Genomic DNA, 24334 nt, shown 5'->3' with positions numbered 1-24334 from the left:
AAATCCTCTGGCCCCGAGGGTGGCGGAGCCCGGCAGGTGCGGGGGAACGGGACGGACCCCACGTTTCTCCCCGGCCTGCGGAACTCCGGCAAGCGTGGGGGACGCGCGGGGCCCGTCACCGCTGCTGGGGCGGGACACACCGGGAGGTGGCCCGTCCCTCTACCCTGTCCGGGGCCGGTGAGCCCGGGGAGGATGCCGGGCCCGCTCCCAGCACCCCTGCACATCTGGGATCCGCTCCACAACGAGCCAGCGGAGCTTTTGGACTTCTGTCCCCGGGTAGGGGAAAGCGTTTGACTCTGCAAGTTTCTGAGCTTTTATTTGTTTTCTCTGCTCCCTTCCTCCCGCGAAGGCTCTGCCAAGACGGGAGATGCCCGGACCGCCGACGTGCACTGGCTGAACTCTTGCTCAGGGGACGAGTTGAATAAGCCGAGACCGTTGAGCGGCAGCACCTGCTTCCCATAAACCCCAAAAGCAAACCCTGGGGACCGGCCGGAGCTGCCGCAGTGCCCTCAGTCCCCACCTGCACCTTGCTTATCTACAGTCAACATTTTTATCCTGCCCCACAAAGGTTCCTGCTCGCTCCCGGCTCCGGGGCAGCATCCGCGACCAGCAGCTACACCCTGGCCCCTCGCCGCTCCCCCGGCAGTCGGCGGACACCAGCCCCTCCTTTCCCCAAAACTGGGGCCGCCCCCGCTTCTCCTGGGAGTAGTGCAAGGAGATCAGCTTATTTATTTATTTATTCATTTATTGAATCCACCAGCACAGCTTCTGAAAGAGCCATGCATGACATCTCCTGCAACGTCTCTTCTCCGAAGTCTACTTCGAAAAAAAAGAGGAGGGTGGTGCATTTATTTATTGGGGATTTTTTTTTTAACACAGAAAAGATAGGTCTTCTGCCTAAACATTTTGTGGCTAGAGAGGCTGGGATGAGCTTTGCTGTTGGTTTCCGCTGGAGCAGAAATGGGCTGTGCACAGCGCCAGAGCAAAGTGGGGAGGCAGGGGAAGCAGGGATCCCTGTCAGAGTGGGCAGTGAGCTCCTCTGTACTCCATTTTGGAAAGCAATGGAAAGGGGGCTAAGTACTTCCATACAGCTTCTCTGCTTTGGATTTCAGTTGCTGTGGGCGAAAGTATCACTTTAGTATTTGCTTTGTATTAGGCACAGATTATATTATTTTATTTTTCTCATTCCAGCACTAATGCTGAATTTAGGACCAGTGTTACATGAAGGTCCCCCAAAATGCTGACTGTCAGCAAGCTGTGACGATTTGTGGTGGGACTGTACAACCATCCTACAGAAATGGTACAGCTGAGAGCTTGGCTAAGGCTCATATAGGGACTACTCACAGTTCTTAGTCCCTGATCTTCTCCTCTGGTCTAGGGGGAATTATCCTGTCTACATAGAAGGATGTGGGGCCTAGAAATGTTATATGACTTCATATGGACAACAGGAGCCCAGGGCCAAAGGTGAGGATGTAGGATGTGTGATGAATGTGTGCCACTGCTTTCTAACACAACACAATGATCCAGTTGCTTCAAAAGTATTTCCAGTTGCAAGACTTTGCTAAAGCAAAGGATGTTTGGCCAGGGGCTGGCTTTACACCTCCAGACATGTTTCACCATGGTTTTTGATGGGACCATCCTTTCCTGATGCCCCAGGAAGCAGGTGCAGGGCAGTTTGTGTTGCCCAAGCTGTGCCCTGTTATCTAGGGTGGGTCAAGAGGAAGGGAGAGGTGAAATTTTCTGATATAGGATAAAGCTGAGCAATATTTTGGGAAGGATGGTGATTGGATGCAGGCTTCTGCAAGCAAAATGGTTCTACTGATTCATGGGTTGTTCCCTCATTTAAGCTTGAATCTGCATCACTTGCTCCTGCTGGAGCTTCCCCATTGGGATGGGTGAGAACATGGCTCTGAGGTAGTGTTCCAGGGTATGTGAGACTCTAAGGCACACTCTGATGTTTGGAACATGCGGTACCTAACAGCCTCAGTCACTTCTCAGGTAGGAAGAATATCTCTTATCTTTCTCTGAAATTAGCAGTGTTGCAATGTTTGTAGTGAAGATATGGTGAATACAGCCTGAATTGCATTGATATGTTTCATTACTTACTAGATTGTTTTGCAAAAATAATCTCACAGCAAATTTTTGAGTGGTTTGTCTCTGGTCATGGAAAGATTTCTGGATTAAATCAATTATGCTCCTATTACTTGGCTATCAAGACATTCAGTTAACCTTCTTCCCTGCTCTACAGTTTGGCAGCTTCCTTTTTGAATTGCAGAATGTCCTGAAAGCTTTTTCTTTAAAAGGGCTTGAAAAGCAGAAGGCTGTTTCTGTGAGGATGGCAGCTGGGAAGGAAAGGCTCTGAATTGCTGTTGGATCCCTAGGATTTTCCTGTTGGGAAAGAGAGTGAAAGCTTGGGAGAATTGCTGGCTGTAATTTTGGGGTTAGAAAGTAATGGGATTGCTTCACTTGGATGCTGCTGCTGCTTGTCATTGCCGACCCCATCCCTGACACCCTCAGGGGGACTGCAGTGAGTATTCAAAGATGAGGGTGAAGGAGTGGAAAGGCAGTTTTATTTGATATCATTATCAAATTTGAGGAATTTCCTTTTGAGGAAAGGCAGTTTTATTTGATATCATTAGCTAATTCTGCAAAGGCTACAAGGTATCTTTGCAATGAACCCCCTTTTCAGTTGGGCTCTTCTAGGGCTATGAAGACTGTGCTGTGGTTTTACTGGAAGTTTCTCAACCTTGGGCTGCCCCACTAGGGGCTGGGGCACGGTCCAGTGTAGCTGAAGCAGCTGTGAGGTCCTGGCAGTGTGCTGGAAGTTCCTTGTACTGCCACCCGCCTGCCTGGGGCTGCTGTGACACCTCCATGGCAGGTATTCCCTGTGGTTCCAGAGGAGCTGGAAGCTGAGCTTGTGGTGGCAGCTCCAGAGTACAACCATCTTCAGCCACTCCAGTGCTGAAGGGTCTCTGTCTGTGTGTGGGTATTCAACTGTAGAGGTGTGTGTAAGGGACATAAACCTTTGTATATCTGAGGCTAAACAAGATTTACAAAGTAATTCACAACTTTTCCACTGGCATTCCCACACCCTGAGGAAGTGATATCTGGAAAGGGTATTTCTTTATTTTATTTCCCTTTTGTTTTTTGAAATAACTGAGAAGTATAAACAGAAGAGCATCTTCCAACAGAAAACAGGGGGTCTAAACTTGTCCTAGAGGTCCTGTGGTAATAATTTCAAGTATTCTTAAACCAGGAATGAGAAAAAAAAAATCCCTAAAATAGAAATAAGAGAAATGAAAGATGAGCATTCAAAGCCAGGTTTTTGGCCCTCCTGCTGAGCATTCCAAGGTTTTCACCTGTTTCTGTGGCAGTTGGCTGCTTAGCAGAGAAGGAAAACTTAGACTCTTGTTGCAATACTAAAGTGATATCTGTGGGTGCATTTAGCAGTTGTACTTATTATCCTTGCACACCTTGACAGTATTTGTGGAGCTGATGTAGGGAATTGACTTGCAGATTCCTGAAATAGATGGTGGTGCAGGATCAGGGCCTCCACAGAGGGTCAGCAGGCCAAACTGAGTAAGGCTCTCCAAAGTCTGCAGGAAACCTTGGGAACAAATATCTTGGTGTCTTCTTTTGGCAGACCCTTAATTTGTTTATTCACATAAAACCCCAACAGATCATCAAAGATAAGAGCTTTTATTTTTTCCCTTCATTAATTGATCTATTTTGACAGGTCTTCTTGATTTTCAATACCTCAAATCTGAGAAATGTAAAAACATCAAGTTTCAAAGTGTTAACTCTACCTTTGCAGCTTTTTGAAAAATTGTTGGAAGTGCAGTGTCAGAAAATTTCAGCTTTTCTATTGCCTGGAAAAAATTAAGAATATATTCTAATTTTTTTTTTCCTTTCATTTCTATCAAACCACTGCTTGCCAGAATCTCCTGTTTGTCCGATATCCAGTCTGTAGATGCCACACTCGCTGTGTTTACTGCTATCACATAAAATACATTCTCTGTGAATGACTCTAGATCATGACTGCCCTGTGGTGCAGCCCAGAGCATTTTCATTAGGGACTCTGCAACTGTTAGAGAACTGGGCCATCAGCCTTTAGAAAGTATAGATTTTATGAGGGAGAAAGTTCCCTGTTGGTTTAATTTTTTTTTTCTCATGTAAAGTTTGTATTTTATAATTATGCCTAGAGAAAAAAAAGGAAGCCAGCAAAATCAGTGCATTCAAACAGTTTCTGTGATTCTACTACAGTACCAGCATAATTTTTAATCAGCTAAAAATCAATTTTTGTAATAGAAAATATAGCATTAGAAGTTTTCCTAATTTCTGCTATTTACTTCTAACTCTTCTCTTTGACAATCCTTGCATTACACTTTTTGTTTTCTTCGTCATACATTTTGAGGTTTGAAAACAAATGGCTGAATTATTCTATGAGTTCCAATACCCTCACTGGAAGAGAATATCCTAAAGTTACTAGAAATTACTGCAGGCCTCTGATTTTCAAAAGGGATTTTTTAAATTACAATGGGTAAGGGTTTTTTGAGTGGCAGTTTAATGCTAACCTTTTAGAACATAGTACTGGATAGGAGAGAAGTGTGACAGATTTCCATCAGCATAAACCTTCTCTGCATTCAGGAATATCTCACCTCTTTGGAGAAGTACTGTGGTATGAAGTGAAATATGATCTATGTTGGATGATGGAAACAGTTTAACTCAAAGAATAGACCACAGGAAAGCTGACCAGAGGTTTCCAAATGGAAAAGATGAGAGAAACAACAAAGCCAGGAGATAGTTAATTACCATATTGTGTATTTATTTGGGGCTGTGTTCATGCACAGAACTGGACAGGCTGCTTGGGAGAAACAGCTTCTCTCTTTGTCTTTGGAAGGATCAGGAAATCTGATGAGACATCAAAAGAAATGTGAGAACATTGCTTAAATCTGCCTGTGCTGGCCATTACACACATTTCATGGCTATGCAGTAAATGATGAAGAGGAGATGTGCTAACAGCAAATGTCATGACCTGCTTTGCAGGGGCCGCCCCTCTGAATACATACAGGCCCCCTTGTGCAGGAGCTCTTCCTGTCTGAGCTGGTAATAGCTGGCAAACCACGGAATCACAGGATGGTTTGGGTGGGAAGGCACTTTAAAGATCATCTAGCTCCTGCTCCCGTCACAGAGCTCATTTTCTGGGCAGATCCAAATGCTTGTTTTCACATTGTCCCTCTGTGCTCAGCACAGGTGAGGCCCCACCTGAAGGGCTGTGTTCAGTTTTGGGCCCCTCACTAGAAGGTCTTCTTGAGGTGCTGGAGTGTGTCCAGCAATGGAGTTGGGGAAGGGTCTGGAGAGTAAATCTCTGGTTATTGCCAGCAGCTGCTCTTCTAACTTGCATAGCAATATTTTAGGTTTTTTGTAACTGAAAGCACAGCTCTTGTGGGATACTTTTGTGATGCCACAGGTTTTACTGGTAAACCTTGGCTTTTAATACATGTGCAATGGAGTTCTGTCAGCTTGCACTTATGTGGACAAGCACATGTACATGTGAAAACAACTAAATATTTATTAAAAAGGTATATCCAAAGCTGAAATTTACCTTCCTCACCCTCTCTTCCCTTACTTTAGGTAGCTTTTCAGCAGCCATGGCCATGAATAGTTTCCTGGTCATTACACCAGAAGCAATGATGCACTTCTGTCATCCCACCCCCAATGTGTATTTTTGTACAACCATACCACCATAAACACTTTTGCCTTAAGAAACAGCGAACCTTGAGTAATATGTTACATTCCAGAGCATGGATACGCTTTTCCAAAGAGCACAGCTGTTGTGAAGCCCTCTGAGTACTCAGCTTGGAGGACCACAAAATTGGCAGTGTAGATATTCAATATTCAACTCAATACTGTCACCAAGATCACCTGATTTAGAACACTGTTTTTAATTTTTTCATGGAAAGTTCAGTGTTTCTATAAAACTCTCATTTAGCCACAATATCATCTTCAAACAGTTGTATTTTATAAGCATTACAAACTCCACACTATGCTGAAGGAAGGGACTAGCATTTTTGAAAGTTCTGACAGCATTAACAATGTATTCTTGATCTTCAAACACCAGCAGATGAATTCACATCGTTAATTAGGGAGATGCTCAGGAAATACAAAAATAGTCTATTGAAACTCTACCTAAGATAGAGAATATCTCAGATATTATCTAGATAATAATAGAGATAATACCTCATTATCCAGCAAAATACATTCAGAATTTTTTATTCTATGAAGGATATAAACAGTGTAATGAAATAACATCCTCAGCAATGCACTTGGTGTCAAGTGTATACAGTAAATACAGGTTTATGACAGGTTTTCTTTTGAAATTTAATTCCTTTTTTTTACTGAAGTTGGGCTTGTAGCTCAAATTAGGGAATTGGGATCTTTTCTATTAGCTATCTAGACTTTTTTCTAAGTTTCTTCTCTCCTCTCGAGCACTTAACCCCTCTCAAACACTTAACATGGAATTGCATTCTTCTCCCTGTATGTACTGCAGTGTGTCCAAATTCAGATTTCCCTTTAGCATCACATTATCTAGGAAAAATAGGAGTTACTAATAACCATCCTTCAGGAGTAATGGGCTACAAAATCCATAATAGGCAGTTCCTGTGCTGAGTATACTGTATTCCTGAAAGGAAAACCCGTCAGGGTTCAAATTTCCCCTTCTGCTGGAAGAGCAATTTGTCTAAAACAAAACGTATTTTGCCACAAAGCTTTTGTGTTGTACATAGAAGGACGCTGTTATGTTTTTTAAAAAATAGCCTTTGAAGTTACCTATGAGCTGCTGTCTCGATTACTTTAAAATTTTAGGTTTACGCGCCCTGCAATAAACTCTTTTATTAACGTTTTATTGCAACCGAACTTCGCGGCTTGGGGCTCGCAGGCAGGTGTTCCGAAGGATGCCCTGAATCAACACAGGGAAGCCCAACCTAAGCCAGACGCCGCCATAAAACGGCGTGAGGCGGAGCCCATAAAGCCGTGTGGGAGCCGCTCCCGTCTCCGGGGCCCTGGCTGGAACTCCTGCACGGAGGATGTTGCCGTGCGCGGCCGGCGCTTCCCGGAACCGGGAGCGCCGCGGCGGCTCCTCCGCGGCGGGCGGGGCCGGGCGGGCGGCGGGCTCTGTCCATGGTAGCTGCGGCCCCGGGGCGGCTGCCGGCTCTGCCGCACACCTCGGGGGCATGTGGTCGCTTTTCCTTATTTTTTTTCTCAGTATTCTCTCCCTCTCATTTTTTCCTTTTTTTTTTTTTTTTTTAATTTTTTTTCCTCTCATATTTTTTTTTGTTTTTGCACTCTCATCCTCTTCCCCTCTTTTTAGTTTTGTCCCCTCCTGGCAATACAGATTCTTTAAAAAAAAACCAAAAAAAACCGAAAAAACCTAACAGACCAGCCCCATCGAACACCTCAGCACAAACCTTCTCACCCCGTCCTGTTTAATGCAGAGTGTGTTTTTAATATATCATTCTTAGCTAAAAGTCTTCAGTGGTATATGGAGCACAGATGCTTGGCTTGTGACACCGTTGGTAATTTCTATTGGGGTCTACAGATTTTTGTTATGGCAAAAGTGAAAGCAGACAGTGTGGTTCCAGTCTGTATTTCAGTTTATGAGGTTTAATATGAAAAAGAAATATTTTTAAAAATTCTCAGAATGAGATATAAGTAATCCTTGCAAAAACTGTGCTAAGAATCAATCTAAAGTCATACAGACATAGAACCATTAAGTTTGGAAAAGACTTCTAAGGTCACCAAGTCCAGCAGTCAACCCAACACCACCACCATGTTCACCACTAAACCATGCTCTCAAGTGTTATATCCACATATTTTTTTAACACTTCCAGGAGTGGTGACTCCACCACATCCCTGTGCAGTCTATAGACTTGGTAGCTCTTTCTGTAATTTTTTTCCTTAATGTTTAATCTAAACCTCCCCTGATGTAACTTGAGGTCATTTCCCCTCATCACTTGTTACTGATGCCAATCTTGCTGCAACCTCCTTTCTGTAGAGAGCAATAGGATCTCCCCTCTCTCTCTCCTTTTCTCCAGGCTAAACACCCCCAGCTCCCTCATATGACTTAACTCAGACCCTTCCCCAGCTCTGTTGCCCTTCTCTGGACACTCTCCAGCAGCTCAAAGTCTTTCCTGTGGTGAAAGGCCCAGAGCTGTCTGACATGATCCAGCAGCTCTCTGCTGTAAGCTAACATCAGTTAGGGGATGTGGGCAGCTGTCATATGTTGGGGCACAGACATCTCCAGCGCCTCCCTCTCTGGCTCTGGCATGACAGTGTAGCCTGTTGCAGTAACAGGGGTAAGTTGTGGCATTATAGGCAAGGCCTTTGCTCCCTCCCTTCTTTTTTAAAAGGATTTTATTCCTATCAGTATAAAAAAAGGACGCGTTTGGCAAATGCAAAGTAATTTTTTTCCAGAATATCACCCATAATTTTTGCATAATCTGATCCTCCTTTAAAGCTCTCAACATTAGAGATCTTGGTCTTTTAAAAACTTATTTATTAGCTTAGTTTATCAGAAGGAAGCAATCTCTCTCTGGAGCTCACAGTCTCTGGTCCTTCTCTGTGTTTACACAGCCCAATTGGATTTATACTGGCAGGAGCCTCTCCCTGAATTGCCTCTGTGTAGGGAGAATCACAGTAGTATGTGACTAGCAGGGAAAGATCCATTTCCTTCTGAGCTGGCTCTACCCTGAGGACGTTCATCTGTCCTCTGCTGAAGCAGGGCCTCCATCCCAGAGAGACAAGAAGCAAACAGGATGAAAATCTTCACAGGCCAGGTGTACTTTCTGCGGGGGGAGGGGGGGGAATGAAGTGGGACAGAAACATGGAAGCTTATCACTGGTAGGAATAGACAACCCAGTTCCTGCATCCCTATAATCCATTTGAATTTGCAATTATATTCAAAAGCAGCGTGTTGATAAAGTTAGGTTGTTTTGCATAAGAGTTTAGTTTTGATATAATGACAGAAAGAAATACTTGTAGCATGAAAAATTCCAACCAACAGCAACCACAGTAAACATGAAACCACCCAAAAAAAAAAAAAAACCCAAACAAAACCCAGAAGTATGGCATTTGAAAGCAAGTGTTTCATTTCTATGAAAGAAAAAATGGCAGAACTGTGAGTCTTGAATCCAGTGAAACAAGAACATTTCATCCTTCTAAGAACTTCAGTTCAAATTTTCTTCTCTCACCTCAAAGCACGAGAGGAATTGGAAGCTGTGGGAGGATTCTTGTTTTTCCTTCCCTGCTTTGCTCAGGCACGGCTCAAAACGGAATCTGAGTACATTTTTTTTCATTGTTTGTATTATGATTAGATCCTTAGTGAGCAGGTGAGTGCTGGAACGACAAGGGTGTAGCTTTTTATTACTGTAAGTCATCTTTATGCTCATAAATAAGCCTTTAGAATTGGATGGGATTGCTCAACTGTGCAAGAGTGCACAGGATGTGCCCATAAACCAGACTAAAACAGGCCATCCAATGTAATTTAAACAAGGATCCCTTGCATGAAGCAAAAGCCCTCATTGTTAATATTATAAAGCAGTATTAAAACACTCTTAATGTGTTCTGTGTTCGTGCTTGATGTTTTGCTGTATGATTCCAGCTTTGGTGGTTTCAAATGGACATCTTTAGGGCCTGGAAAGGGCTTCTCACACAAACATAGCTGGAGGCCTATGGGTGTCTCATGTGGGAATCTGTGATCACCCAGATGAGGGTGGTAAGCCCTGGCTTTGAATGTCTGGTAATCATTTGTGCATTCCATGTATTAATGTATCTCGAGGCAGTTAGAGCTGACAAAACTGATGAGATCAGTGCCTCAAGGTTCTCTTTCACACTGTACAAAAACCAGTTCATGGTGTGTTTTGACAGAACCTTGTACAAGTTAATCTTTGCCATTTAGGTTTTGAGAACTGAGTGATCCTCTAAGTCATGAAACACATGATGAAATAGATCCCTTGCCAGATAGTTACCTAAGTATCAGAGTACATATTTCCAGGAGCACTTCTGTTGTTCAGGTCATGTGGAACAGATCCCTACTTAAAAAAAAAAAAAAAAAAAAAAAAAAAAAAAAAAAAAAAAAAAATCACCTCCTCCCCTTAGAAATGTATTTAATTCCCATTTCTGTAGCAGACCCAACTGCTAAATGGCCAGCACAGCAATTTCTTCTGTCATGGGAACTGCCCACTGAGAGGGCTGCTACTCCAACTCTGTGTGAAACTCCTACCAGAGGGCCCCAAAACAATGGCGTTTGTAGTGGGTGTCTGCCCTCTCCTACACAGCCAAAGGGGCTGTTTCAAAAGCCTCCTACATGAATGAATACCTATTCGCTTAGCAGATGGGGATGCAGGAGGGCAGGCAGAGCTTGGCATGTGGTACTGAGCCCATCCCATTCCTGGGCCCGTTTTGAAAATTCAGGTAGCTGCATGTGTGTGTGTGCTGTTTTCCAGTCTCAAAAGATGCAGTAAGTAGATCCTAGGAAAAGGTTTTAAACCGGATAACAGGGGAGCAGCTTCACGTGGTATCGAGAGGTTTGAAAGGTTTAGTCCTGCTGGTAACAGAGGAGTAGAGTGTGGAAATGCAAAAGTCAATGAAACAGCTAAATATTTTTCCACTGTGGTAGGTTGGCATTCAGCTTCTTTTGCATTTTGGCTCTAATTTTATCCAGGTTGGGGTTTTCTTGGAGTGAGTTCTGTTCCCCTTCAAAATGATGAAAACAAGGCTTTCTGAGTGGGCAATAAAAGCTCAGTACGCACAACAGGGTGTGTGCCTGACTGCCTTACCAATGTCTCTTGGCCAGGTGGCATAATGCCTTGTGAGCACAGCATGAATGTGTCTTGTTGCATTTCAGTGGATACTATAAAGTGTATTTTATGACTGGAATAAAACGCACAGGAAGAATTTCCTTTTGAACCTTTATGCGTAATTTTTGTCACAGAAAGAGAAGATAAAAATTACTTAATTCCTTGCTAGGTTCCTTTCATTTCTCAGATACTTGGCAATAGTGTGGCTACACAAAAAAAAAAAAAAAAAAAAAAAAAAAAAAGCGTGCCCCAAACCCTGCATCCACACAGGTGGATGTAATTTTTCAAAATGTCTTTGTATATTTTGGTCTTGTTAGTGGAAATTATTTAACTGCTGAGTCTGAGCATCCTTTTATAAAAGCCTCTCTTGAGGATTAGAGTATTAGGTTTCTTAGAAGGTGTTTTGTAAGTATCTCGATTTTTAATGCTAAGAATATAAATGTTTATCTCTTGGATTTAATTGGAGATTAGGGAGCCGTGTGTTTTCTTAGTACAAGAGCTTCCTACAGAAATACTTTTATTCTTTGATAGGTTAAGAAATGTATTACTCTTTGATTTAAGATACAGCTGTGATGATACTATAACTCCCTTCTTTTCCCCCAGTGCTTATCTCTCTCCAGATTCTCCACAGTTTTCTTGAGCATCTGGACTAGACTGGAGTAGTGCTTGGACTAGACTGGAATAGTGTTGTTGCTTATTCTGAAATCCTTCTAAAAGCTTCCTTCCCTGCCAATCATTTCATGTAGCAGTTCTGTAGTTACCTCATTCCAAACATCCGTTAAGTCCTCACATCTCATCCTAAGTTTGCATGTGTCTCTTGATATCTTCCATACAAAAGTGTTCAGACTCTCTTCATCTCCTGTACACCTATGCCATCTTTTATTGACCCCTTTCTTTTACCTGTGACTGCAGGAACCTTCCTACCTTCTTTCTGCTCTCTCCTTGTCAACAGTTCCACCAAATTGCTTTAAACTTTGCTTGTATTTCACAGCACTTGTCATCCTAAATCTATAGGTCCTGTAATGTGCTTGGATGGAGAATGCCTAAGTATCCTGCTGAGCTAAGTTTGGATTTACATCTCTGCTTTAGACGTGGAAGATCTGATTCAGAGCTGCTTTTCTAAGCTCTGTGATACTGTCAGGAATAAGCCAACGTCTCCTGGCTCTTAGCTGAACATCCTACCACTGCATGCTGTTTTTGAAAGCAGAAATTATCAGAAGCTGATATTCCCTCTTAATGAGACACCAGCAATGGTATTTTGGCTGGTGATACCCTGAACATAGTGCCAATTGTTCATGTCCCACTGACTACTCTCTTACCTTTTACCATCCTGCCCTGATAACCTCTTCAAGGGCCCCTCTGGCTAATATCTAATTTTAAGCAAGTAAACTTTTCAGAATTTTCTAATTAAAAACTCGGTGGGAAAAAGAATGTTGCTTTGCAGTGTGTTTTGCAAAATGTTCTGTGGAAAACATCTCAGGTTCAGGTAACATTTCTTGAGATGTAGGTAGGTTGTCCCTCTGTCAAAAGTTCTGAGGCTTGAAGGTCTTCTGCCCTTCAGAAATCAGCTGTGAGAAAGAGAGACTCGGACCTTCCAGTGTGAATGGCTCTGGAGGATGCTACTAATGCCGGGATCATTAACCTAAGGGAGTGAAAGGCCTTGAAATCCCCTAGGGATGGTCTGGGGTTCTTGGATTATCTTGAGGGAGCCTGAATTAAAAGTGGTTAGAGGCAGTGGCAGTGTCTGGACCCAGCATGATGTGCCCAGAGCCTAGGACTTTGCAGGCAGCTGCTGTCAGAAACTCATTTCTCTCATAGCACAAGCATCCTGCAAAATAGATTTCATTTCAGAAACCTGGAGGTGGCATGTTGAAAACTATGTCCCTCTCTGAATTTCCAGTGAAGGGATGCTGGAACAAAGTCAAGTCTCAAAGGAATGATCTTCCAGCCAGCTTGACTAATTTCCATCTCTCCAAAGGCAGAGGATTTACTCAACTCATTGTGTTGATAAAAGTGCTGCTAATGCCCAGAAATCTGCTAAAGCCATCACAGATTATCAGCCCCCAAATTATTAGGAATCAATTAATTAGAATTCTTTTTATTTGTTAGCAGGCATCAATTTGGCTTTCCCATGAAAAACTGTAAACTCTAAATTACCAGATTTAAAATTTATGTGCATTTTAATAATTCTTAGCTTTGCTTTTTGCACTTAATTCATTTTATCATCATGTTCTTCTTGTCAGTAAGTTTACACTATGTGATGCATTTTATTATACACATGTTAACAGTTTTAACAGGCTTTGCTGTTGTTTGGGGGAAATGCATCGCTGGGAGAACTGTAAAGGTGTGTTGTCTTAACTTTTTGACCCACCAACAAACCCAATGACACTTGCTTTTCTCTTCTGATTCGTAAACTTCTAGTTGAATGGGTGTTGTGTGTGAAAAATATGAAGCTCAACAGCATTGCTCTGTAACAAAAGCCCCCTTCAGCAGGTTTAAACCAGACTGGTGTGCACTCATTGCTAGCACAGCTATCTGAATGCTCCTGGTTACAAAGTTTAGCTGCCTCTGATGGCAAAAGAAATACATGCAACTTCAGCTTGAAAAGGAAAAACAGATGCCAAATATTTGAGTTTCCTGGCATGCCTAGTCTGGATCACGTGAACTCCTTTTTTATTATTATTTATTTTAGTTTATTGTTCACCTGCAGTTGGGACAGCTTCAGCTTCCTTGTGCAGGTGTTGAGGGACACATCTGGGCCAGCTGAGTACATGCGCCACGATGCCCATGTGCAATTCTAGCAAAATGCTGCTAGAACAAAAGTAATGGAAGCAAGAAGACAGTCAGGTCCCAGTTTAGATGCTGAGCTGGAAAATCAAATTAAAAAAGAGTCTTCAGAAGTCAGGGCCATCACAGGAAAGTCAAATGGAGCATCCCCTGACCCAGCTTTTGTTGCTGTGCAGGGAAGCGGAAGCTCTTCCCTGCATGGAGGGCTGTGTGTGCCCATGAGATGGCTCTGCTTCATAGACTTTGTGAGTTGTCACTCGCTGCTTGGGGCAAAGATCACGTTTTGACGCTTGTGCATTGACTGACAAAATATGATAATACAAGTGATAAGTGGACGTGAGCGTTTTGCTGAGCCATGAGGGCTAGAGAAGTCAAGTGACATTGGTGGATGCTGGGAAGGTGCACAGGGGTGATGTAGGCTGGTGCTGGAAAATGGGAGAAGTGCTTCAGAAGGTGGGCAAGGCATTTGCAGTGATTTTCTTGCTGCTCTAGAAGGGCAGTGCATTTTTTATTTCCTTCAAAAAGTAAGTCTTAGATGTATTTCATTTTGCTGTATAATGAATGCTACAAAAATGACCTACAAGTAGGTAAGTACTGTAGCTCAGGTTAACATGAACTTTCACCTTGTTACACTTTTATTTGCTCCCATTTCTCTTCTTCAAACATGTAAGTGATATCAAGTTCTGTAAACCAAGCTGCTGGAATAAACTAGAAAATGGCATAGACCAAGCAGGAGAAATAGGGTGGGAGGGATTTGGCTGCCGGTTATCAGCCATTAATTATTCATTTTGTAAACAATGAGGGTGTGTAAAAGCAGCCAGGGCAGGTAGGGAGACGATTATGTTATAAGATAACAGAGATAGGGGAAAATAAGGAAAAAAATCCTCAGCAAACAAAACTGAATGTTATTCATAACTGTCACAAGCCTTCCTATACCATAAAAGAAAACACCAGTGAATTATTAATCGCTTCCATTAACGTAATTGTGCCAGCGTTTGACAGCTGAGTAGGATCTGATGCATGACTTCAAAAGACAGAGTTTTACAAAATATCAGTAGAAAAGATGTAACTTAGAAAAATAGTTGCAAACCTTTTTTTAACCTCAAGTTTGAATAAAAACATGTTACAAATCTCAGAGGAGGTTAAGACATAACATGCTTAGTATTTTTCTTCTCTTCTTTTTAATATCTGAGCTTGGCAAAAGGAGGAAGGAGTGAGTTGCAGGACAGATGTGGTCATGTGAGTTTCTATTCCTTGTGTTTTCTCTCTAGTGTGTCTGAGACTACTTCTCTGTTGTCAGTAGCTTGTGTACGCTGCTGCAGTCTTTTGTGGCATCCTATCAGTGAGTACTCATGCAGAAATTATTATGTTGGAGTTTTCTTGAAAAGAAGGAATGGGAAAAGAAAAAAAACACTAGAAATAACATATCCTTACAATCTACTCTTAGCCTAAAACCTCTTATCTAAACTCTCCAAGCAAGCATGCAGTTATACCTTGATCTAAGTGCTCTTTAATAAAAGCAAAGGCCTGTTTTTGCAGGAGAAATCAATTGCTATAAACACCATGGAGCAACACTTGTTGCCTGTATGCACTTCAAGTGAGGTGCTTTCCAGGAATCTGCTTTCTCATGCACAATTTAACCATTAGGGAGATTACATTTGGGGTGCCTTTTAAGGCTGCTGTTTCACGTGGTGTCCAGGCTTGGCTGAGGCAGCTCCAAGGGCTGTCCAGCCTGGCAGTACTGCTGCCTGCCTGGAGGGCAGGGGAGCTCTCAGGCTCCAGCCCCAACTGGGCAACCACACTTTCTTCCCAGGAGAAAGGTTTGGGGCCAGGGAGGCTATACTGCTTATTCTGCTGTGAAGTTGGAGCATGCTGCATGCAGCATGCTCAGGTCCTGTGCTTTATAGTTATTGAAATCCACTGATTGCTGTGTGCCCGGTCTTCTTTCCTCTGAATTCTGCTTCCCCCAGGCATCATGCAGCTGCAAACACTTTTTGCTGGGTGCCTCCTCTCTGCTATGTCTGTCTCTGCAAGGGACTAGTGTGGGAAAAATGGTGGAAGTGGCTCCCACCATCCCACAGAGAAGACTCTGCTCAGCATCTCTCCTGACGGCAAATGTGAGGTTTTGTCACAGCAACAGGCAGCACATAAAATGCCTTGAAGGCTTACCTTGTTCTCCCAGGAGGGCTTGGCTTTCTGGGCTGCAAGCACACACTGCTGGGTCATGTCCAGCCTCTCCTCCAGCAGCACCCGCAAATCCTTCTGGGCAGGGCTGTTCTTGAGCTGTTCATCCCTCAGCCTGTGCTTATATTTGGGATTGCTCTGACCCAGGTGGAACACCTTGATCTTGGTCTTGTAAAACATCGTTATATTCCCAGGGACCGAATTCTTGAGCTAGACCAGGTCCCTCTGGATGGTATCCCATCCTTCAAGCGTGGCAACCGCACCATTTAGCTTGGGGTCATCTGGAAATTAGCTGAGGTGCACTGGACCACTCTATCTATGTCATTAATGAAGTTATTAAATAACACTGGTCCCAATACAGGCCGCTAAGAGACACCACTTGTTCCTGATGTCCATCAGGATCCTGACCCATTGACCACTACCCTCAGGATGAAACTGTCCAACCAATTTTTTATCTGCCCAACAATCCACACATTAACCCCATCACTCTCCAGTTTAGAGAAGGACATTGTGGGAGACCCTGTCAAAAGCTTTACAGAAGTCCAGATAAATGACATCTGTAGCCCTTCCCTTGTCCACTGTTGCAGTCACTCCATGTGGGACATCCATGGGGTTGGTCAGGCAAGACTTGCCCTTGGTGAAGCTGTGCTGGCTGTCCCAAAACACCTGTTCTCCATGTGCCTCAGCATACTCCTAGGAGGATGTCTTCCATGATATCCCCGGCACAGAGGCAAGGCTGACAGGTTGGTAGCTCCCAGACTCTCTCTTTCTATCCTGTTTTAAGATGGGTACAATGTTTCCCAGTTACCAGACTTCACTTGACTGTCAGGACTTCCCAAATATCATGAGGAGAGTGGCTTAACAAGTGCATCAGCCAAATCCCTCAGGGTTCTGGGATGCATCCCATCGAGTCCTACAGATGTATGTACATTCAGGTTCCTCAAGTGGTCATGAATCTGGTCTTTACAGACATGGGCAGAGACTTTGCTCCCCACATCCCCATCCTGCGGTCCATCCACTCAAGAGGAAGAGAAGTTGTCACTGAAGACAGGCAAAAAACATTGAGTATCTCGTTCTTCCCCTCATGCATTGTTACCAGTTTTCCAGCATTGCATGTCAGGGGGGTTACGCCTCCTTTGACTTTCCTTTCGTGGTTAAATCTGGTTATATCACTGCACAGCCTCTCTCTGGTTGATCCACGTCACTCTTACTCATGCTTTTCCACACGAATCCTCAAGTACAGAGCCCAGAGGCAAGAAGCAAAGGTCTTGGGGGGCGATGTGGGAGGCAGTCGGCTGAAAGGGGAAGGCTGCTCCCCACGTCCCTGAGCCCACAGTCTCTTAATGAACTGTGCCATGGGCTGTGTTTTTATTGCTTCCATGGCCCATCTCCAGGATTTTGGAAAGCAGGGACAAGCTTGCACACTGACCCTCAGTAACTGCTGGGAGTGTGTGTCCCCTCACACCTGCGGGGCAAAAGCATATAGAGGAAAGTTGGGCCAAATGACAAAGATGATTTCTACCAGGCTATTCTGCTTTCCACTGTTTTGCTTGATCTCTTAAAGCAAATAACACCTTTAATAGGTACCAAATTTACCTTTGAAATAGTTTCACAAATTAGGTGGCATGCTAGCACTCATAAATGACATCTAATGTGAGACAAGAGCGATTTAACTACTGGGAAAGGCAAAAATTACTTCCACACCCCAATCTTTCTGGCAGCTTTGCAGTTTTCAGATCCACTTCTCCTATGTGTGTCAATAAATCAATTTTCTGTGTTCTTTTATTTCTCCTTAATTCTCACGCCATATTAATTTTACTGCTAAAAATAAAGTAGGAAAGAGGACTGAGTTTAATGTTTCTTTTTTGCATCTGTATTCCTGTACAAGTTTGTTACAGGCACATTTTCTACCTCTCAGCGGTGGTGGCTCAGTGCTAGCAAAAAAGGGAGGGTGGATAATGTGACACGCATTTTACTTTCAGCAAGCTTGTTATACCAGCTCTGAATTTTTCATGAAGGCTTCAGTAACCTGTAGCCGAAGCTCGGGGGGTTTCCACCACAAAGAGGTGGATCGGCTTAGCTCTCACTTCCCATCTGGCACAGGGTGACAGGGACAGTCGGGGGCTGAAGGAAACCTGAAGAAGAAAAAAGTTCATGTGGGACATCCATTGTGATGCATGAAAAGCTAAACATGTGCCTCTTGTAGGGACGCAGCTTTGAAACACTTACTTATCTCTGGCTTCAGATTATATTTAGTCAGGGTGTTTTACTTCAGCCACCAGCACAGCTGTCCTGTCTGTAAATAATACTACAGATAGATTCCCTCAAACCTTTATTTTGCCAAGGCTGCACTTTCAGCAGCTCTCGACAGCTTGTGCCACAAATTCTGTGCCTGCTGCCTAGCTAAAGTGAGGTTTGAGTCAGTGACACAAAAGAATTGTTTGTCCATTTATTGGCTTGGGCTATTCTAAATAATAAAAAGCAAAACCTATCCCAATGGAAGTGATTTTTTAAAAATTTGTTTTTTAGTTAAAAACAACCCCAAAGCAGTCTCTTTAAATATAAACTGCTGTCTATAAACACTCAGAAAAAAAAGTCCTCTGCAGTTCTGCAGTCTTCTAGCATTTGGTTCCCAGGAGCAATTTAACTCCCAGGTGTATGGGAGCTGAGCTGGTGCACCCCTCTGAAGGGCATTCTGTACTCAGTTATGTACAAAAAGCTATCTATGAAGTTTTTTACAAAAAATGTAAAAGGTGAAAAGACAAATATTTCAGAAGTTACAGGGTGTCAGATTAACTTTTGTCATGAAAACACATTTAAATGCTTGAGGTCTTTTTTTTTTCTAATTATTTTTATGTTTTTTATTACATGACCATAGAGTGCAATTCTTCTGCACAAGATGCTATTACTGGTTAATTAGATCAATTTCTTGGCAACCGCTGTTGTACTGGCCTACTGAATGTATGGTTCAGTTGACCCCTTAATGTATGCAGTTTATATTTTACTCTGTAAACAAAGCAATTATTTCATTTGTGGGTTTTTTTTCCCCTACAATGCTTGCTGGTTTTTTTTTTTTCTTCTTTTTTTCTTTTTTCCTTTTTTTTTTTTTTTTCCCCCCAACTATCTCAAATGCTTCCCAGATACCAGTTTAGCTCCAAGATTACTCTTTGGGATAAAGCAGTGGAGGGTGTGTGGAGTGGTTTTTGTTTGAGAGGTGGAGGCAGGAAGAGAAATAATGAGGTATTAAAGTCTGGACCAATTTGGGGTGTTCAGTCCAAGATGTTTATGCTCCTGTAGCAGGCACATACAGGCATCCACCACTACTGCAGCTCCAGCTGCTGCCACTAAGCTTTTCAGAAGCAGGGTTTTCCAGGAGGGAGATAAATGGCATCTCAGCTTGTAAAGAATTTGGCCATGTTCCTTGCCCATGAGTGTTAGGCCTAGATTTAACAGGGTGTTTGCAGTCTAGAAACAAATTATGAGATGTGTAATACTAAAACAGACACTAGGTAAAATCCTTGTAACTTTTTCATTTATAACACAAGGAGAAAGACCTCCCCGAAGACATTAAATAGGTTGGTTTTTATTAACTTCAGACATACAGTTTATTTAATGGTTGCCTGTCATTGTAGATCCTTTGCTTTCTTAGTAAAATTAGTTTGATTAATGTTGGGTTTAATTTCTGTTTGTGTTTTTGAGAGAGGAATAGCAAATATATTGACCAGCCCTTCTGTACGTCAGCTTCATATGGTGATGTGCAGAAACCTCTGGCAGAAATGTGGGTAATACTACCTTTGGTCTGACATGGAACAGCCTCACCTGTGGGGAGATGGTGGGCAGTCAAGCCCTTCCCAGGAAGTATCCATCCTTCCCTTCCAGTGTTTGGGTTTGGTTAAACAGAGAGCTGCTCTCCTGTGGTTCTGTTTCTCACTGCATAGTGGGAGAGCAGCATCCTGGGGAGCCTCTCTGAGCTGGGAGAGCAGCTGCAGGCACACTGGGGAGCCGATGGCAAGGCAGGAGGATGAGCACAGGGCTGATACTCCTGCAAGGGGAAGACAGCCGTGCTCCCAACACACTTGTGGTGTGAGTGTGTATGTACAAACCAACAAAGTGTTACCTAATATCAGGGGCAAACAACCCCCTGCCAGATAACAGCCCTTATAAAAATTATCAGTCAATCCTCAGATGTCAAGGCACAGGCTTCCCAAGAAGCCTTACGTAGCAGATAAATGTGTTTGTACTCAGATTGCAAGCTGCTTGTGGCTGTTTAGGTGGCAGGTTTAAGATAGGTGCTTAACATGGAAACCCAAAGCTGCTAGAGGGAAAGAGTTTTTTTCCCCCAAATAGATTTTCTACCTGCCTCACACTGTCTTCTCTTTCGCTTCCCCTTGCCAAACTGTACTGTCAAAACCACCACCAACACTACACTCATTTAATGTGACTGGAAGCTTTTATGAACATTTGTGATAAGGAAATGCCTTTTATTTTTTCTTCTCTTGTGAGATGCTTCTGTCTGCATTTGATCATGGGAAATAATGCAGCAGACACCACAAAAAACCCAAAACAACCACAATTTTAAAGTCCAACCCAAACCTGAAAGCCCAGATTTAAAAATGCCTAGAGTTTTGGTTTTTTTTTTTTCTGAGCTGCATTTGTCAGTAAGATATTAAATAATCAGTGTCAGGTTGAGCTTTTGTCTCCAGGGGTCAGTGGGTGTAACCTGCTCCCCGTAAATTCACAGTTTATGAGGCAGCAGCGATCTCTGCACAAGTGGGAGATGACTTTTGAACTCACGCAGCCTCAGACAGGAGGAACATTACACTTTATGAGCATGTTTAGGGGCTGTTAAGGCTGTTTAGAGGCTGAAAAGTCTTCCCCCATAAATATTGGAGCTGGCTTAAGGGGGATGACTCTGTTTATCTTTAGACAAACAAACCCGCCTTGCAAACACACCCCCTGTAGCTATTCCTTCTGGAGAAAAATAACAAGTGCAGTCATAAATGTTATTTCTTTGCCCTTTTCTTCAGGAATTCACACAGCATTGGTGAGGAGAATGATAGCAATCTATACTAATATTTTTCCTTTCCATGTTGCTCTGTAGTCGTAAATGAGACATAACCCACAAAGGGGAAAGGAAATGCAAAGTATTTGAGATCAGAGAGTTTGCAGCTCACCCATGCTGACTGTGTGCATTTCTTCCTCTAAGACCCGGGAGATTTCCTTTCCGCAAGGGCTGTGAGGAGTTGGTATGCACAGAGGATGCCCTGTGCTAAACTGCTTCTCTTGACCTTTTTCCAATCCTGCACAGGCCCAGGTAGCCCAAGATATTTCTTGGAAAAAAGGCAAAGGGTGGGATTCTTCTTGTCTGGAAGAGAAGGCAGCTTGGGTCAGTAAAATCTGTGCTGTTTTTCCCTTGCCTTTCTACCAAAGCAGCTCACCTGTCTTGTCTGCTCTGGACTTTATCTGTATTTCCTGTCCTGTTCGAGACTCTCTGAGCATGGGGACAGTTACATCAGGTCAGAGGAAAGCAGGAAAAGCAGACTCACAGCTTCTTCATCTCCTTCCAAATGCAGAGAGGAGCAGAGGAGTGAAGATGGTGCATCTATTTTGCGTTATTTGGGGGGGTGAGGGGGAAGGTTACAGTATGTCCATTGATATTTTCTGTGTAAGGGTGACTGCTGCAGGAAAAGAGTCAAAAATCAGAGTCCAATTCTGACTGACTGCAGCATCCTCCTTTCCCAATTTCTTGAGTCTGTGCCTGAGCCTGGCTGTCAGGAGCAGGCTCTGAGCGACCAAGTGCCACATCATTTAAACCCTCATGTGTGCTATGTGTTAGCTCTGTGAACAGCTGTTTTTTTTCACTTTGAACCTTCTTCCCTAATTATTAACAGACAGCCATGTTCATACTTTGGGGTATTTTGGACTCTTTCTGTGAAAGCTAGCTGAGCTTTGAATCCTGTTGTGTGCATTTCCTAATTGGAAAATGAAAGGACACAAAAATTAACAGCTTTCCCCTCAGCTCAAAACCAGCAGCTAAGTACAAGGTGAAGGAGTTCAAATGGATTTACTACAACTACCACCACCACCAAAGCCAGCTGAACAGGCAGCCTTACATAACCATAGTTAAGTTACTCTTTCTCTACACTGTTGTTAGCAGTCATATACATATTTAATGGGTTTTCATTATATCCTATAAATGCTGGCACTAGAATACTTTCCCCAGGGCATTCTCTGAGTAAAAGAAAGGAGAAAATGACGAATGCATTTAGCACATGCACCCACAACTTCATGATAAAAGCCAGCATTTCCCCATACAACACCTGTTGTTGTAGCTGGGTTAATTACTTTTCATTGTAATCAACTGCCTGAAATATTTATCACGGTGCCTGTAATTTCCCAAATCTGAAAGCGACACCCATAAAAACAACACAACTTTGACTCTAATATTTCAGGTATGACATTCAGTCGGTTCAGCTTATTTTATTTTTTTGTTTGGATTTCTTGCAGGGTATAGCTCTTAATTCTCATCTTCTATTAATTCAAAACTTTTTGTTTAGTAAAAGTGAATATTCTCTGATGTTACATCAAAATACTGCTCCTTACAGTAGTGTGTCTACAGCATTTTGGTTACTGAATGTGGAACAGCAAAATGCTCCCTTCTTTCTCAATTCCATCTTCTGTCTCCTCCCTGTTCACTGCCTTCTCCTAAATTACAGGATCCATAAACCATACGGACCTGTGGTGTGGTCCCGATGAATAATGTAGACTCTATTTTGTCTGAGATATGAGACTTCTTTTTTTTTTTTTTTTTTGTTTTTTTGGAAGAGGTTTGCAGAGAGGGAAGAGGTGTGACTGGAGGAGCCCTGTGGCTAAGTTCTTGGGGAAGGTATGTGAAAACCTGCAAGCCACCTGGCTGTATCTGCTTCTGTTCCTGTTGTAGGTGATGGAACATGGCTTTTGTTGCCTTGCACAGAAGCAGGGATGGGTCTGGTAGCATCAAAGAGCAGCCAGTACTTTTCAACGTTTAGTACTTTATACAGCAAAAGCTAAACTAGCACAACAATTATTGTCCCCAAATCCAGTGTCTTAGCAATTTCAAAAAGTTATCTCAAAGTGTGTATTGAATCAAAACTTGAGAGAATACCCAGTCATTGTACTCCAGATTTTGACCAAGGGCAGTGATGTCCTCATACTCAGTAAGTTCTGCAGTGCAGAGAAGTGGACGGTTTAACTTCAGCCTTCCCCTAAACCCAAATCTTTTACTCTTCAGAGAGCCCAAGGACATTAATTCTTTATAAAGCTGAGGAGTGTTGTCTTTGCGCTATAGCCAGAGAAGTCACATTAACACAGAAATAACAAGTTACCTTTGCAAAGCTGGCAGAACTGGGAGCAAAGCAAATCAGCAAACCATGCTCTGCTATCCAAAGCTTTCACTTTCATGGCTTTGAAGCATGGGCTGCAGTTAGAGCTATGGGAATGTGTGGGTGAGAGACAATGCAAGAACAAAAGGGAAAGCTACACTGTGGCCTCTCAAGAGATAATCCACTTCCTAATCCCAGTGCACCTGAAGGAAATCCTCAGTGCTTCAAAGGAAGCTGTGAGGTTAAATGGTCTTGGCACACGTAAATGATATTGATGTGAGTGTCTGATAGGGCGCTGTAATAAGTGCTACTGCATCATTCAGCATCTGACACGTTGGGTCTTTTCCTCCAGTGTATCTTTTGAGAATTATTCTCTTTGGAATCCTGCTGGCCAGGGTATGAGTTAAACTGAGTGGTGCTGAAAAACTCCCATAGGTGCCAGCAGCAAGGTGTTCTGTTCACCTCTGATGTTTAGCACTCTTCTCCAAAGCCCTTTCAGTGCACTAAATGCCAGCAACAGCCTTCTCTCTTCTGCTGCATTTGCCATGTGTGGTGCATGGGAGTGGGCAGGAGCAGCCAGGAGGAGGGTGAGTTTTGGGGAACTGTGGTGTGAACAGATTCTGCTGCACAGACCCCTGTCGTTCTGCACTTCTACAAGACTTTGCTTTTCTGGAGCTTCTAAGGGAAGATGACAAGCCTGATTGCTGAGTCATTTTCTCAAGTTCTTCTAGTTAGAATGAGCACGTGAATGCTATAGGCAGAATCAGATAAGCTTTTTTGATGCCCTTCTGGAAGCAGAATGAACAAAATAGCACAAAATGTGTTCTATTTGGAAGCTAGGATGATTTGCTCCAACAAGCATATCCTCTCTAATTTATCCTGAAGAAGGGATCTTTTCCCCCCCCTCTCTATTGCAGTAATTTCTGGTTCTCCTATTTGATAAAAGGTAGGATCGACAGAGTTCTTTGGAAGTCATACTCCTTGGAAGTATTCCAGTAATTGAGATAGTTTTCAACCAAAATCAGCAAGTTTTCAATACCTGATTGGATAAATAACCTGGTCTGGTCTCCTAGCTGACCCTGATCTGAGTAGGAGGTTGGATTAGACAACTTTTGCTCTTCCTTTCAACCCAAATTACCCTGTGAC

General features: G+C 43.0%; 1 protein-coding gene across 1 annotated transcript in view; it reads left to right on the top strand.

The window, feature by feature from the left end:
* Positions 1–1909: 1909 nt before the first annotated feature.
* SMARCAD1 (SWI/SNF-related, matrix-associated actin-dependent regulator of chromatin, subfamily a, containing DEAD/H box 1) overlaps positions 1910–24334 on the top strand; it is a 116177-nt gene continuing 93752 nt past the window's right edge. The window contains exon 1 of the mRNA XM_066186364.1: positions 1910–1998. The gene's annotated coding sequence lies outside the window, so the exon portion shown is untranslated. The remainder of the gene's footprint in view (positions 1999–24334) is intronic.

Source organism: Chamaea fasciata, unplaced genomic scaffold, assembly GCF_029207755.1.
Source record: "Chamaea fasciata isolate MVZ Bird 193981 ecotype frontalis unplaced genomic scaffold, bChaFas1.0.hap1 SCAF_6, whole genome shotgun sequence".
NCBI lineage: Eukaryota > Metazoa > Chordata > Aves > Passeriformes > Sylviidae > Chamaea > Chamaea fasciata.
This window is presented reverse-complemented; position numbering and strand designations above follow the sequence as displayed.